Source organism: Falco peregrinus, chromosome 7 (assembly GCF_023634155.1).
Source record: "Falco peregrinus isolate bFalPer1 chromosome 7, bFalPer1.pri, whole genome shotgun sequence".
Taxonomy (NCBI): Eukaryota; Metazoa; Chordata; class Aves; order Falconiformes; family Falconidae; genus Falco; species Falco peregrinus.
The window spans coordinates 64,260,893-64,275,309 of NC_073727.1; the positions used below are offsets into that span (position 1 = coordinate 64,260,893).

Below are 14,417 nucleotides of genomic sequence, written 5' to 3' on the forward strand. Positions count from 1 at the left end.
TGAAGTTCACTGCTGAAGACTATCCAGTAAACTATTTATAATTTGCACGACATGTATGTACAGGAAGCAGGAGAAAAACTTTTTTGTGGTTTCTCACACTTGTAAAAAAATAAAACAACAAAAAAAGAAATCATAAATGAACACGCTTGGTCTGTGAAACTTCTTTTTTGGGAAAACAACAACCTGTATTTCTATTTATTTACCTTAATTAAATTAATAATTTAACAACTCTGAAGATTTCGGCATTTTCCAGGATACAGGTATAAATATCTGGCGAGTAGAGTTGTGTATATTAAACTACATCTACTTAGCTAGTAAATATTTTGCTGCATTAGTTTGCTCATTCCCAAGCAATCAGTTGTGAACTCCAGTGTTGTAACGGGTCCACAGGGAACATTTGTGCTTTGGTTGGCACTTAGATTAAATTCATCAAATGATTTTTTTCCCCCCTTCAAGGCTGACATTTCAGAATGTTTTTTTTAAAAGGTTGTGTGCCAACTGCCGAAGTCAATTAATTAAATGGTAAATCTGAAATTTGTAGGGGAAGACTATCATTCCGTTTTGCTGTGCGACCTTGGAAAAATGAACATTTAATCCACAAAACACATGGCTTACTAGAAGGTCCTGATCTGCTTGCATTGAAAGTAAAAACAAAACTCCCAGAGATTTTTTGTGAGATTAGGGATTACCTCAAGGATGGCGTTTTGCCCTGCATTTTCCTTCTGCTTTTGATACTTGGTGGTAATGAGAATATCCTTTGAGGTCCTGCTATTCTTGATAGTTCAAAGGATTCAGCACATAGTAGAAGGGAAATGTGCAAATGTGTGGCCTCACTTTCTGTATATTTGGAGGTACCCCAGACAAAGGCACGATGTGCAGTCCCAGAATCTGATTCCTATGCTGGCCAAAGAACTTAATCTCAGATCCATAAAGGAGATCATAGAGGCAAAATTCAATAAACACGAGCAGATGGTGATCCTATTCTAAGATAGCATAGGCACGACAAATCTCTCCCCAAAACACACAGTTCCCAAGGAGTGTACATGCCTTCAATGGCTGCAAAGGCAGCCTGGTTTCAAAGATTAGGCTGGACTTTAGTCCGCTGTCTACTACTCCCCACCTCACTTTTTGTACATTTTACTGAACTAATACTGTATTTGAAGCTTTACCAGCATAAGGCGCTTGGAAATGACTGCAGTGCACTGATTGTTCTTCAGCTGTTAGTTTTCCTGTTGTTACTTTTATATTTGTTTTGTGTTTGTTTGTTTACCCTGCCTTAAGTCTGTGGTGTGAATAAAGACCCTGTATGTGGGGCCGCAAACATGCAGGGAATGGAAGGACAGCCCAAAGGCAGTATAAAAGACAGTAGAAACAGTGAATAGGCCAGGTGGGCTGGGGAAGACAAGATAGGTGACATAGTACTTTTCTCCCTTTGCCAATTGAAATTCTTTGATTCTGTGTTTTGCTACAATTTCAAGTTCAGGACTTGTACCTAATCTGTGGCCTGGCTGTTCCCTGTTTGTTTCGTGAAAGTAGGTGTTTGTTTCTTTGGGAAGAGAAAAGCTGCCTAAAGAGAGTTGTTTCCTACATAATTAGAAATTTATTAGGATTTATTCTCTAATTTAACAACTAGGCATGAGAGGAGCTTGAGGAAAGGCACTGATCAGCCATCTGTAGTAGGGAGAAGTGGTAAAAACTGCTTGTGCCAAGGGTGTTTCCAAAATACCTTCCTTGTAGGAATGTAGGTGCTATATATTAAGATATAGGAACTAATTCTTCTCAGGATTCAAAATCTCGTACCTTCTCATACCCCTTTGCTTTATAGAATGAACAGAGCAGCAGTTCTTTCTTTCAAAGCCCTGTAGCACAATTCTTAGGACATGTTTATTTCTCCACCACGTCTTTAAAATTGTCCTGCCTGTTCAGATATAGGATATCTTGCGGTAAGGACATCTCATAATTTCTTGCTGAAATGGTTCCTCCTTGTGAAAGAGGCCTGCAGCTGTGATGGCCCAGGGAGACTGAGTCACCAAAGTGTGAGCAGAAGTGGGAGAACTTCAGCCCTGCTTTTCTGAGCCACTGTTACTATATTTAATTTGAGGGATGTTTGATGTAAAACATTAGCAAGAATGCCTCCAAGAACGAGGTAAACGAAGGATGCCAAGCTGTGGATAATGCTGGAAGTCAAAGCTACTTTGGATTCCTAGCTTCTTCATACTGTAAAAATTGGTGTTTCTATGTATGCCTAGAAGGAGAATCCCTGAGAGGATCTGGGAAAATATAAACACTTGAAGGACTTCAGATGATGCCAAGGCTAAGCAATAGATGGGCAGAAGTTTAGAATATTGAATTTTGGTTTAAATCCTATCTGAAGACCAAAAGTGTTGGGTGAGTCTAAAACTCAGCTGATGTGTGTTTAAAATTCCTTCCTGTGGGATGGATGTGTTGATATTTATCTCAGGGGAATGTTGGGCAGAGATATGTGTCAAGTGCTCACTTATTACAGTAATAACTGTACCATATATGGACTTAGACAGATAGAAAAGGTGTTTTAAATGGCTTGTAAAATTTGGCAGAAAACAACTTTCACAAGTGTTTCTAGATGATCACTAGATTACCGAGTTTCCCTTAAGTGGTGTTGGGTGCTTATCTATATTGTTTCTGTGCAAAACGCCTGTTGTCTCCCTGTGAGATGTGAATCCAGTTTTCCAAGACATCATTAAACATGAAAGAACTAAACATCCTAAATTTTTTCCCTAAAGTTTTATCTCAGCATTGTCTTCATCAGTAGCCTTGTCTGCAGGAAGTGTAAAGTTTCCTGCTATGATTGTTTGACTGCTGCCAATTATCAGATAGGCTTTTGGCAGCTTTCCCCTCAACCTGCTGATTAGCTAATGTGTGGTTACTAATACAATATGGGAAACTGGTGTAAACGAGGAAGCAAAAGATTTATTAATTTCATGTGCTAAATACTGTTTGTAATATAATTATCAATACTGTGAAAAGAAATCCTGGCTTAAGAAATAGCCAGGTTTCTATGTCTTTTGTGAAATGAGGCACAAAAATTTTGTGCAGTAAACAGGTATATTTTCCCCTTGGCACACACACATAATTTTCATTAGATTCATAGATTTTAAAGGCAGAAGAGGGACCATTAGAGCATCTAGTCTAACTACCTGTAAAACGCAGGCCACAGAGTTTTATCCAGCTACCTGCATCAGAGTTAATAGAAAACAGGAGCCAAATCCTGAGCTGGATGTACAGCACTGTTACTCCACCAACCTGGAATAATGGTGGTTTATACCAGCTGAGAATTTGGCAGTAGACTTGTCAGACAATGGATTCTTTTTGCATAAACCTAAATGAAAATGGTCACATATATTTTAATAGCAGTGTTGAAAGATCCTTCTTTTTTCGAAATTTTTTTTTCAAAAACCACAAATTTTTGAAAAGTGTTTTAACCTTTAGAAGAAAATGTGTTTTTTTCCCAAACCTTTCTGGGATGATTGTGTTCCCCGTTGTAATCTAAAATCGTCCCTTCACTGGATCTCCTGAAGAAAAGGCATAAAGTTAGCAGGAAAAAAAATGTTTCTCTTTAAATTGAAACCTGTGCCAAGATTCTTATTTGTAATTAATTCATGCCCTAGGATTTTAGTGGGGGAAGGAAGAACTAAATGATGTAGTAAACCCCTGAATATTCTCATAACCAAGAACATGAACTCAAAAGTTCAAAGACTAAAAGTCTCAAGAGCTAAAATGTAGTCTGTGGTTTCTTTCATTAAGTTCTATATTTGGCAAAACAAGATGTCTCATCACTCTTTTGTAGCCATCTGTACATGTGTGTGGATGATGTTATTATATTTATAGCAGATAGAGCCTTATCATTTAGCTACAGACAGAATTCTACCTGCTCAGAGCTACAGGGTTTACGAATGCACTCAGACAATATTGACATAGCCAACTCCATAACATCCTGCAATCTGCACAGAAATGAAGACTTTGTGCACACCAAAGCTGAACAAAAAACTTCCTTCCTGCTCCCCTAACCCAAGAGACTGTTTAAAGGAAAATACCAGTGTGGGGAGAATATCCTTCAGATTCCCAGTTATTTTCTGTCAGTTCTAACACAGGAGAAGGTGGCAAAGACTTGAAGAATACAAAACATGTAGAATATGTAGCAAGGGAGACAGCTTCTTATTAGAGTAGCTGCTTCTGTGGACAGTCAGCAGAGAGAATCTCCTCTCATCGTATTCCCATTCTCAGTGATTATAAGCCAGCTGCTGATCTGGCTGATGAACAGTTGGAGGTGCTTTATATTTGCTTAAAAAAAAAGTAAACAGAATACATACATTTTAATATCCCATACCTTTTTCCCCTTGTGTTTTTCTTCTTTGGAGCTGGAAGTCTGTTTCAACGTGTCGCGGCACATTTTGGTGCCACTGTCACAGGGAGAAAAAATTATGATAATGTACTGCACATATAAACATCAGAAGATGTGCTCTGAAGCTTACCACTACACCCCTTTTCTCTCTTTCTCTCTCTGTACTTTAAGCAGGACTAGAAAAGCCAAACCCTCCTTGAGAAGCAAGGTTTCTCTTTGTCCTTACCCAGAAGGATGTAAGCGTTCGCCATCCATTAGGAAATCCTCACCTCTATCGCACCACTATGTGTTCATTAACATCAAATTTGCCTACAAAGCTTGTGTGAACATCACATGCTTCAGCCTGTCACAAACAACATCTGCCTCGTGAGATACACCCAGCTGCTGAACCGTTCTGCCCACAATGCCTGGACCGTGCTCATTCAGCACTCCGTAAGAAAATTGAGAAAAAAAATAACTTTATATCTATTTCATGCAGCCAGGCAAGACCAACCTTAAATACTCTCCCTTCATGAACATCAGCCTGTTAGCTTATGTTAGGTGCTCCTGTGAAATGGATCCTCAGGAATGAAACATTGGGAGCAGTGGCTTGTGAATGAGGAACACTCTGTGCAGCACCCTGCCAAGCTTGGTGATGTATTGCAGCACTTAGGGGCCACTACTCCTCCTCATCCTGCCTTATTGTGGTATCTTCTGTCCGAAGAAAGGTGTGTGTAGAGCATGCCAGCATACTTGCACTGTGACACAAGGTAAGACAAGACAAAACATGAGCGCCATGGAGACTCTGACTGAGGTCTGTGCTGTATGTGGTGGGTAACTTGGTACAATCCTGTGTTTGTTGCCTGGTTCAGTCCTACATTTCTCAGGCCACCTCCAAGAAATATTAAAAATACTGTTTTCCAAAGGCTGAAGTTAGGCAATTATTATAGAAATATTGGCTGTGGTTTATGGTCTTGCCAAATTAAGTTTAGCTTCAGTGAATGTGACATGAAATCTGTAGAGTATAGCCCCACCAGTGAATAAAAAGGCTTCTTCAGCCTAGTCATGTAGAAATGTCAGTAATACAAAATTCTGACAATTGTAAGAGCATTGCATTTGCAGAAGCTTTGCACTTTCAGTCTGGTGATAAAGCGTCAATCTGTATATAGTTCCATTTTGTCATTTGCTTGTGGAGTACTTCTTTCCTACACTAAAATTAAAATTGAAAAGTCTTTTTCACTTTTGAGGAAAAGAGCAGCGTTGAAGAGAAATTCTCCCTGGCAAATTAATAGATAAGGTCTGCCATGCTGACTCAAAAGCAAGCAAAAGGTAAAAATTGAATCTCTTTATCACAGTTAAGTCATTTTTCTAAACTGAGGAAGTAATATAGGATGGAAGATATAGGATAGATTCTCTTACAGAAAGTGCTTTTAAACTTTAAAAGATCCATAACTAATATTGGGAATGCTTATAAATTACAGTCTTCTCTTTTAGATTATGTTGCATTTATTACATTCTACCAGGACTTTATGGAGATTCTCAAGGAATTAAAGTTATATTTATGATAAAAACATGGAGCTGCTTCTAAATAGCATTTTCATCATATTAACTGTTGCCTAGATAGCAGGCATATCTCCTTGAGCACCTCTATTCTGGTTTAGCACTACAGCTTGCAAATTAATACAGTCATTATAAGACAGCAAAGCTATATCACTTACCATTTCATTATTGTTCATATCAAAATCCATATTTTTTCAGTTTTCCCTAGGGTTACAAACTGGATAGGGAAACGTTATCACCTTGCAAAATAATCTCTCAAGACTCGCTCTCTTTGGTGTTAAGAGGAGCAGTTAATCATATTACAGTAATTTTCATATTAATAGGTACTGTGTAAAGAGAGAGTTAATGCTCTCCTCCTACATTCAATCCTCCAACAGAGCTTTTTATATATACATATATTTATATATGTGTGTATGTGTATATATATATGTGTATATATATATTAATCTGCTTGGAACTGGATTAGCACAAAAGATATCACGTCCTACTCAGTATATGAATCAGGGTCAAATCAACAGCATACCCTTAAATTTTTAATCAAAATGGCAATCTGTCATCCCTAAGAGAGTTAGGTAATGTTTCAGTGAATAACATGAATCCATACCATGTTTTAATGGAAAATGGGAGACCTTACTGCAGCACAGGAAAACACTCCACAGAGTGTCTTGCAGATACTTTACACGAGAAACTGTGATCCTACAGCATGTGTATCCACTCTAAAACAAAAATCATCTTGAGACCTGAATACTATTTTCTGAGGGATTACTTTACTTCTGAGATCTCCTCACATACTGTCATTTTCTGAACACTTCCCATACAGTGTTGTGCATTTAATAATGTGACGTTTTTATTTGAACTTGGAGCTTTAACTTTGTGTGTGAGCATTTTCTGGTGCTTTTTCTTTTTTCCAATCTGCTAACCTGAGTAATGCGGTCTGTTCAGAAGAACCTGAGCATGAATTTAAGGAGCTAGACAAGGGGTCAGGTGTTTGCCTAATTTTTGACAGCCTGAATATGAAAGAGATGTGGGTCAGGTCTGCGGAGACGTCGGGGAGAGCGGGCTCGGCTCTGCTCCCGCTCTGCCCCGGCTCAGTGGGAAGCTGCTCCACGTGGGAGCCTGAGTGCTGCCCAGGTGCTGCAGCTAATGACCACCACAGAGAGCGGGATCAAGACCTGGAACACAATGCTGACTTAATGTGGCCATCTGGCTCCTGGAGCCAGTTGGCTTAGCCCGTGAAGGAGCCCACGGCATCTTCTTGGGCAGTGTGGGAAGACACTCCCTTGGTAAACCTGCATGTTCTGTCAGTGGCCGCTCTCCTTTTGCTGAACTCCGTTGCTGTAATGATGCCATCTCTCTCGACACCCGTCATTATTCTCCCCACCATCATTCCCAGGGGTTCTGACTAAAATCGGTGGAAAGCTCCCTTGGATTTTACAAGCTTTGGTACTCGGACTTGTCTGGTTTTGACTCTGTTTTCTGTTTAGACCCACTTTGGCCACATCCCTCACCTTCCCCCACTTATGTGTACTTTTATTTCTATTCCTGACCTGCTCAACAACTTAAATTACTTAGGCAGTGAGTCAAATGCAGACTAAAGAAATGCTTTCAGCTTTGAACTGAAATGTGTTGACAGAACTCACAAGAGACCTAAAGGAGACGTGGAGAAGTGGCATCATTTTGGGAGAAAAAAAGCTGGAAACATGATTCTCATCAGATCTGTGGACTCACCATGGTTTTGTGGCAGCGCTCCTGGCTGCCTTAATGAAGTCACGAGTCCACTAATGCTGTGTACAAACAGTTTTAATTGGTGATAATATTAACACTTGTTTAATGCATCTTAATGGTAGCTGGAATTCGGTTCTATCCGCACTATACTGGTGGAAATCAAAAGTAATGTTATTCAAACTTATGTTCTTCTTGATTAGCAGCACTTTAAAAGAAATCATACTCTAATGCACTTCTGAATTTCAGATATTCTACTGTATTTCCATTTATAACCTGACATAATTCCCACACAGCATATGGTATTAATCTGGTGTAAACACCATGTTATGATGATACCCGAACACATACAGCTGACATGAAAATGTCTTAAAGCACAATATTTCCAAAAGCAATTATGGCTCTATGGTTGGTGGTTAGCTTGCCGTGTGAATTTTTGTTTCTTTCTGATGCATACATGAAGGTACACAGGATGAAACATTACAAAAAAGGAGGTATTTTCACTGTGCGCAAAAAAGAAAAAAATAATTCAGGATGGTCCACTTTTTTTGGTCAGGCTTTCATAAGGAGATCTCACCTTCATGTGAACACAGTATTTTTGTGGTGTTGGAATTTCCATTGTTTGTTTTAGAGAGTGGATGGGTAGATCAGTGCATGGAATACAGTGACACAAAGTGAAACCAATGCATTTTTGTAAGAGAAAACTATGTCCAAAATAAGTATTTAAGGGTTTTTTTTTAATTCTTAGTGAAGGTAATACTCCTCCTGATAGGTATATGCCCCAGATATCAACCTCTGCTGGTAACCAGACATTTTTCAATGTTCCTGCTGAAAGGGGTGGGAGACCAGCTCCCCTTGTCCAGGTAGATGCAAGTGTGAAATCCTTAAAAAGATTGCCTAACATTGGAGTTGAGTCAATAATTTTGTTAAAAGGAGATAAATAAAAGCATGTCTTTTGGAAAGTAAATGCGTGTGGATGGTAATATTTTTGCTTGAACACTTGCCAGTAGGGCCAGATTCACAGCTGGTGTAAACTTTTCTAGTGCCATTGAGTTAACACCAGTTTGAGATGGAAAATTCATTTATTAGGATGAAGTACAGCTTTTTCCACAGATTGTTTGTAGCTCCACCTGCTACCCACACTCTCATTTTTTTTAGTCTTTCCCTTTTTTTCTTCCTCATGATCCTTTCTTAAATATGATCCTAAGACAAACAAAATGAAGCAACCTCAGTAAAACGCTCTCATCTTGAAAAGGAATTACCCAACAATTGATCTCTGCACTCATTAGCATCAGTATAAATCTACAATGCCCTTGTTCTAATTACTTCATATTTGCACTATGGTGAAAAACAGTAGGTTAGGCTGTTGATGGCTTTGTAAAGTGAGCATTTCCAGCTCATCTCCTATTATCCAATGCAATATCTTAGCTTTAAAATAGACAGCTAAAAATCTTGCAACAGGGCAAGTGTAAATCTGGAATAACTCCACTGAAAATTTACACCCATGTGACTAAGAATTGCATTTAGCTCATTTGGTTGAATTCCTGTTAATGGGTTCTGCATGTTCAAGCATCCACCAGAGATTAGATGGAAACCAGCATACTTGCTGTTATCTGCGATGCAGGCAGGACACCAGAGGTGAAAGGGTAACGCATTATCACACTGTGCCACCTGGGCCATCCAACACAATTTGAGCAACCATAATTGTATTGATTACTTCTCGTGTTCATGACTAATGACCTCTAGCTGCAACCTTGCATTTTCTAAATCTTTTATATTCTGATTTAATAATAAGATTTGATTAAAAATTGCCATTAGCCAATGCCAATGATTAGTCAGCAGGACCGAATGCCGCCAAGTTCCAATGAGTTTCATTATTCTGGAATTAAAAAGGACAGAGAACTTCTCTGGGTTAATAATACAATGATTCTGTCTCAATCAGGAATGAAAGGAAATAACTCTAATGTACAAATGCAGCAAAATGTATGGCTGTTACTAATAGCTACATTTTACAGAGAAGTGTTTGAAGATTTAAAGGGACTTTGTCACAGATGGTGGGGACAGTTTGCTTTTACTTTTTATATTTGATTGGAAAGCCAGTGTCAGATGGTGTGTGAGGGGGCATTTTCCCAAAGAAGGCCTTTTCCTTTGATGAAACAAGAACGTGGGGTTTATTCAGTTTCTCCGTGCGCATCTCTGCCATAGGAAGACAATGCAAAGTGTACACAGGCAAAAATGAATTGTGATGGCTTTAGAAAATGGCAAGGGGATTTGTCCAGGCTGTTCACTTGCTGCGAATATATTAACCTATGATATTTATTTAATTTTTTTTTCCAAAATGGTGATTTAATATTTAAACACAATGACATAGTGTCACATCTAGCCCAGAAAATAAAGTAGTATGCTGTTTCCTTTCAGGAGGGTAAAGTATTTAAACACACACTGATTTTTTAGACATGTGTCTAAATCCTGCTGAAGTGGTCTTTTGTTAGGGATAGACTTAAGCATGCACTGAAGGGCTCTGCTGAACCTGAATCGATGCCCTGGTGTTCCTGAATGTGGGGTGCACTACAGAAGATGCTCTATGGGGGAAACATCTGCTGCGGGATGTGATGTTACCTCAGATCCTGTTGAAGCTGGCTGAAGGACTAGGTGACATTGAAGTCAATGAGAGCTGAGAGCACTCAGCACCTTTCAGGTTCAGACACCTAAATAATAGAAGACTCTTGAGGCACAGCAAAAGCATTTCCCCTCTGTCACACAGGAATAAGAAAACTGTCCTGTCTCCATTTCATCCTCCAGAAAATATGTCCCAAATCTGAGTCCTTTAAGATTTTTAGGGTGTTTGAATAAATACCTCTTTGAATTACTGCATACATAAAACTTTTTGTCACCTTCAGGAAAATAATTTTTAAACATACTTCGTTAATAAAGTTTGCTTTTGGCAACTGTTGTTTTCCTCGCTTATTATAAGTGCCTTTAAAATGTTTCCATTAATTAAGGCTGCTTTTATGAGCTACATCCATTTAGTAAAATTACAGAAAGAAGTGCTGCCGACACATCTGCCATTGACTTCTGTTTGCCTGAGCATTTTATACCCCCATGAATAGCACAGTGGGGAGAAAAAGCCTGCGAAAGAGAATGATAGAAAGAGGTGAATTCTGTCCAGCAAAACATGGGGGTCAGGAGAGACTCGGCTGATTGCATACTCATGTTTTCCAGTATTGCATGAGGAGAGTGGAAAGTTGGTTGAACTCTAGTTACAACACAATAGCCCTCTTAAAAAATACTGATTGAAACGCTCAGAAAATAAAAAATGCATAAAGCATGAGTCTGAATATATGAGATTGTGTTTTGGGGGAGCAGGCAAGAAGGAGTTTGATCTGAACATCTCAGTATTAACTTACGGAGGTTTTTATACACCCTCAGCTGAAAGCATTACTAGCCAGATTATAATTATAATTACCTTGGCTTCATCTCAGTGTTTATCTGCCATGACACCCACCCAGCCACCTGCCTGCTATTAATTCATTCAACACTAACTTCATCTTTTTTTCCTTTTATCTTGTTTTTTTCCTGTTATCCTAACTTTAAAAAATGTGTCCGTTATTAGAAACAAACTAACACAATATTTGTTTGTCCATGACATCATATGTTCCTTTGTTTAAAAAAAAAAGAAGAAAAAAAAAACCCCGCGGAATTCTTCATATTATAAAAATAACCTATTTGTATTTTATAGTGAAAACTGGAAAGATCTGGCATTTAACGAAAAAACTCAGGCTGATAATCTTCTTTAAATTAAATCTTTTTTTTTTTTTTTTTTTCATCCAGAATACTGCCAGATATTCAAATAAGAGGAAATTCATGACAAGGGGCAACAAGAACAGTACACAGTGGGCTTGTAGGATTCCACTGTGGGTGTGAGTCTGTACAGGTCTGGGGTATTTCTTGCTGTTATTGCTCCTGAGATGCTGAAGTTTGTTGTTTGCTGTGACAGAACACCAAATGTCCAAGTCTCCTGTAAAATGATGGTTTAAAAACATTGACCAAAAAGGAAAAAAACTTGAAATCACAACCATTCCCACAGTGCTTAAAGCCTTGGAAAGGCTTAACACTGCATTCTGCTATGCTGTTTATAGGACAGAAAGCACTTCTCCCCAGTATGCCTGGGACCATGCACTGATGCTGTTGTGTGGATGTCCTTTTGGAAGATCAGTGAGTGGTAGATTGAAGAACAAACTGTAATGTGTCAGAGAGAGCTAATTATAATAATGGCTTGAGGTCAGGTAAATGCTTCACTATGTGTCTGACCCAACCATTGTTTATTATACTCCTCGTGTCAACACATTTTTACAGAGTGAAAATTAGCAACTCATTAATTTAATTTCAGGATTTAATGCCACTGTGAAGGAAAATAAGCAAGGTTTATATTGAATAGTGATGTTTCTAGAAGGCAGCATTATAAACATGGAAGTGAAGAGACTTTAAAAGCAGCTTTGAGTTGAATGGTGTAAAGGTCTGATCTTGCAACCATTCATCAAACCTCAGTTCATCAAACTGCACTTAACTTTAAGTAGCTGGTCAAGTCTTGTTCAAATCAAAAGCATGTGTTTAAATGCTTTCCGCACTGCAGTCTTAGACCACGCTCAAGCAACGTTTCTGACTTCATGGAGCCTGCTTGCCTGGGCAAATGTGTCAGGGTAAAGGCCTAATTGCCCATATTCTCTACTGTCGATGCTCCTTTTTTCAATGACATTTCTGCTCTCTGTCAGTTAAAGCCTGGAAATGTCAGAATGTAAGACACGTTACCCAGACCTCTGTACAGATTTTGGGGGCACAGTTCAAGCAAGAAAATGAATGAAGGAGAATTTCTGAGGGAGTACACTTATTGCTTATTATATTTTTCAGCTCCCCAAAGTATGCAAGCTGCTGTTTATCCAATGTCGGTTCCTGACCTGTTTCAGCTAATGCAGTCTTCCTTTGGCACAGCTTACAAAGGCACAGCAGCACGTTGTGTTTACAGAGACAATAACTCTTCTCACTGTTACAGTGTTAACCTGAAGACTTTCAATACTTTAGGACCTACTAAGGCTGGAGGTTTCCCAGTTTTCCTGCTTTCTGTCATCTTTTCTTATATTGCCTTCCCCACTTCCCTCCCCTCTATCCTTTTATTCTTAAAGAAGGTCAGTACTGGGGAAGTGAAGACATGCTTTTCCCAGGTCCTGGAGGATTTCTTTGCTTTCACTCCAAGCTATACTGGTGGATGAAACCCCCTCTTCCCCTGAAGGCCAGAAGAGAGCCCTAGTGTGTTCAACCTGATCCCATTCTGTGTGACTGAAGGTCCAGGGCTCCAAAGCATGCTGCAGGCTGCAGGTACTGAACAGTTTCCTATTGTTTAAGCCCCAGGAGATAAAAGAAATCTGTGTCAGAGCTTAGAAAACAACCCGGATGTCTTAGCTGTTCTTCCCCAGACTTAGACATTAAACAGCTTTCACTCCCAATGCACAATCATTGATTGCTGGGATTTTTTATGTTACCCTTCAAAATTATGGACCACTGCATGCAGGAATCCCTATTTTTAGACTTATTTTTTCTAATGATAAATTCAGGAAATATTATAATAGAGTGCAATTATCAGAATGTGGCTATCAGTCTAAAACTTGTATCCAGCACTGTTCTGGTTTGGCACTGTGTGGCTAGCCTGGCTCTGTCCTCAAAGCCATCTTTTGTGTTGGATGGCAATTGCTGCAAGGGCAGTATGTACAGCTACAGCTTTCACCAAGGCATCGACAGCTCTGAGGCTGGGGACTGAGGGGGCAATGCGTAGGTCTTATGATCGTCCTCATTTCATTGGAAAAGGTCACAGAAGTCATCAGATTGACTGCGGAACATTCCCTCAGAGCAATGCACCTTTTGTACTGCAGAGCTGCTACTATTTTTGAAGCCATGGTCCATGCGGAACACAAATCTTTCTTTAGCATGTGTATCAATGCATTAGAAATACCCTCGGGGATGGGGAGAGGCTTCCTGTTCAGTGCAGTATTTCAACAAAATATTCTAAATGAATGTAAAGCGGGCAAGAAAAGCTATTGCTGGGTTTTGTTCCTTCCTTCCAAAAGCAAGTCAAGGAAAAATTGAGGAATGGAGATCCTTGACTGTAGTCAGTGTATGTGTTTTTTCATGTAAGGAGGTAATAATAAAAAGATCAATGTATTGAAAGTCTGGATTCTTTTTACATTACAAAACTCATCAGGTTAAAACCAGCTGGCAAGGAGTGCTGTAGGAACAGCACAGCAGGCTGCGGACTGTGTGTTTTAGGGGAGAGCTTTGAATGTGCCCCATGTCCTCTGCTTCTACCACATGGGCCTTGGCACAAAATCTGTGCCCATGAAATGGTCAGCCTGTGAAAAGTAGAAAGCACTTTATATAGCATATATTGCCCTTGTTTCAGAAGTATCTGCAAAACAGTCATCTACCTAACAGGCAAATGTCCTAATAATATATAGAAAATGGCCCTTCATTGCACATAAATGAGTTACAAAAAGGAAAACCCGCTAAAAAATATACAGAGGTGTCCACAAAGTATTTTCTCCTACACTCTCTGGAAACATTTTTCAATCTCAAATATTTTCCTGTTCACCAGTGCCCTGTGGAAACACCTGATGAAGAGGTAGATCAACCCTCATCTTGCATGGGTCTCGGCTGTGTCTCACAACAGGTTTGCTAGCAAGCATCCCTGCTGCAAGCAGGTACTCTGCCTGCAGCCTCTGGCGTT

The 14,417-nt window shown here is 39.3% G+C and overlaps 1 long non-coding RNA gene across 2 annotated transcripts in view; it reads left to right on the top strand.

Moving 5' to 3' along the window:
* Positions 1-14,417, top strand: part of LOC114012352 (uncharacterized) — a 73,949-nt gene that overhangs the window by 15,133 nt on the left and 44,399 nt on the right. The window contains exon 5 of one of the 2 annotated variants that reach the window (XR_008748228.1): positions 4,556-5,130. This is a non-coding gene — a long non-coding RNA (uncharacterized LOC114012352). Of the gene's footprint in view, positions 1-4,555; positions 10,571-14,417 lie in introns of those variants that run through there. The other variant, XR_003554741.2, reaches the window with a different exon arrangement.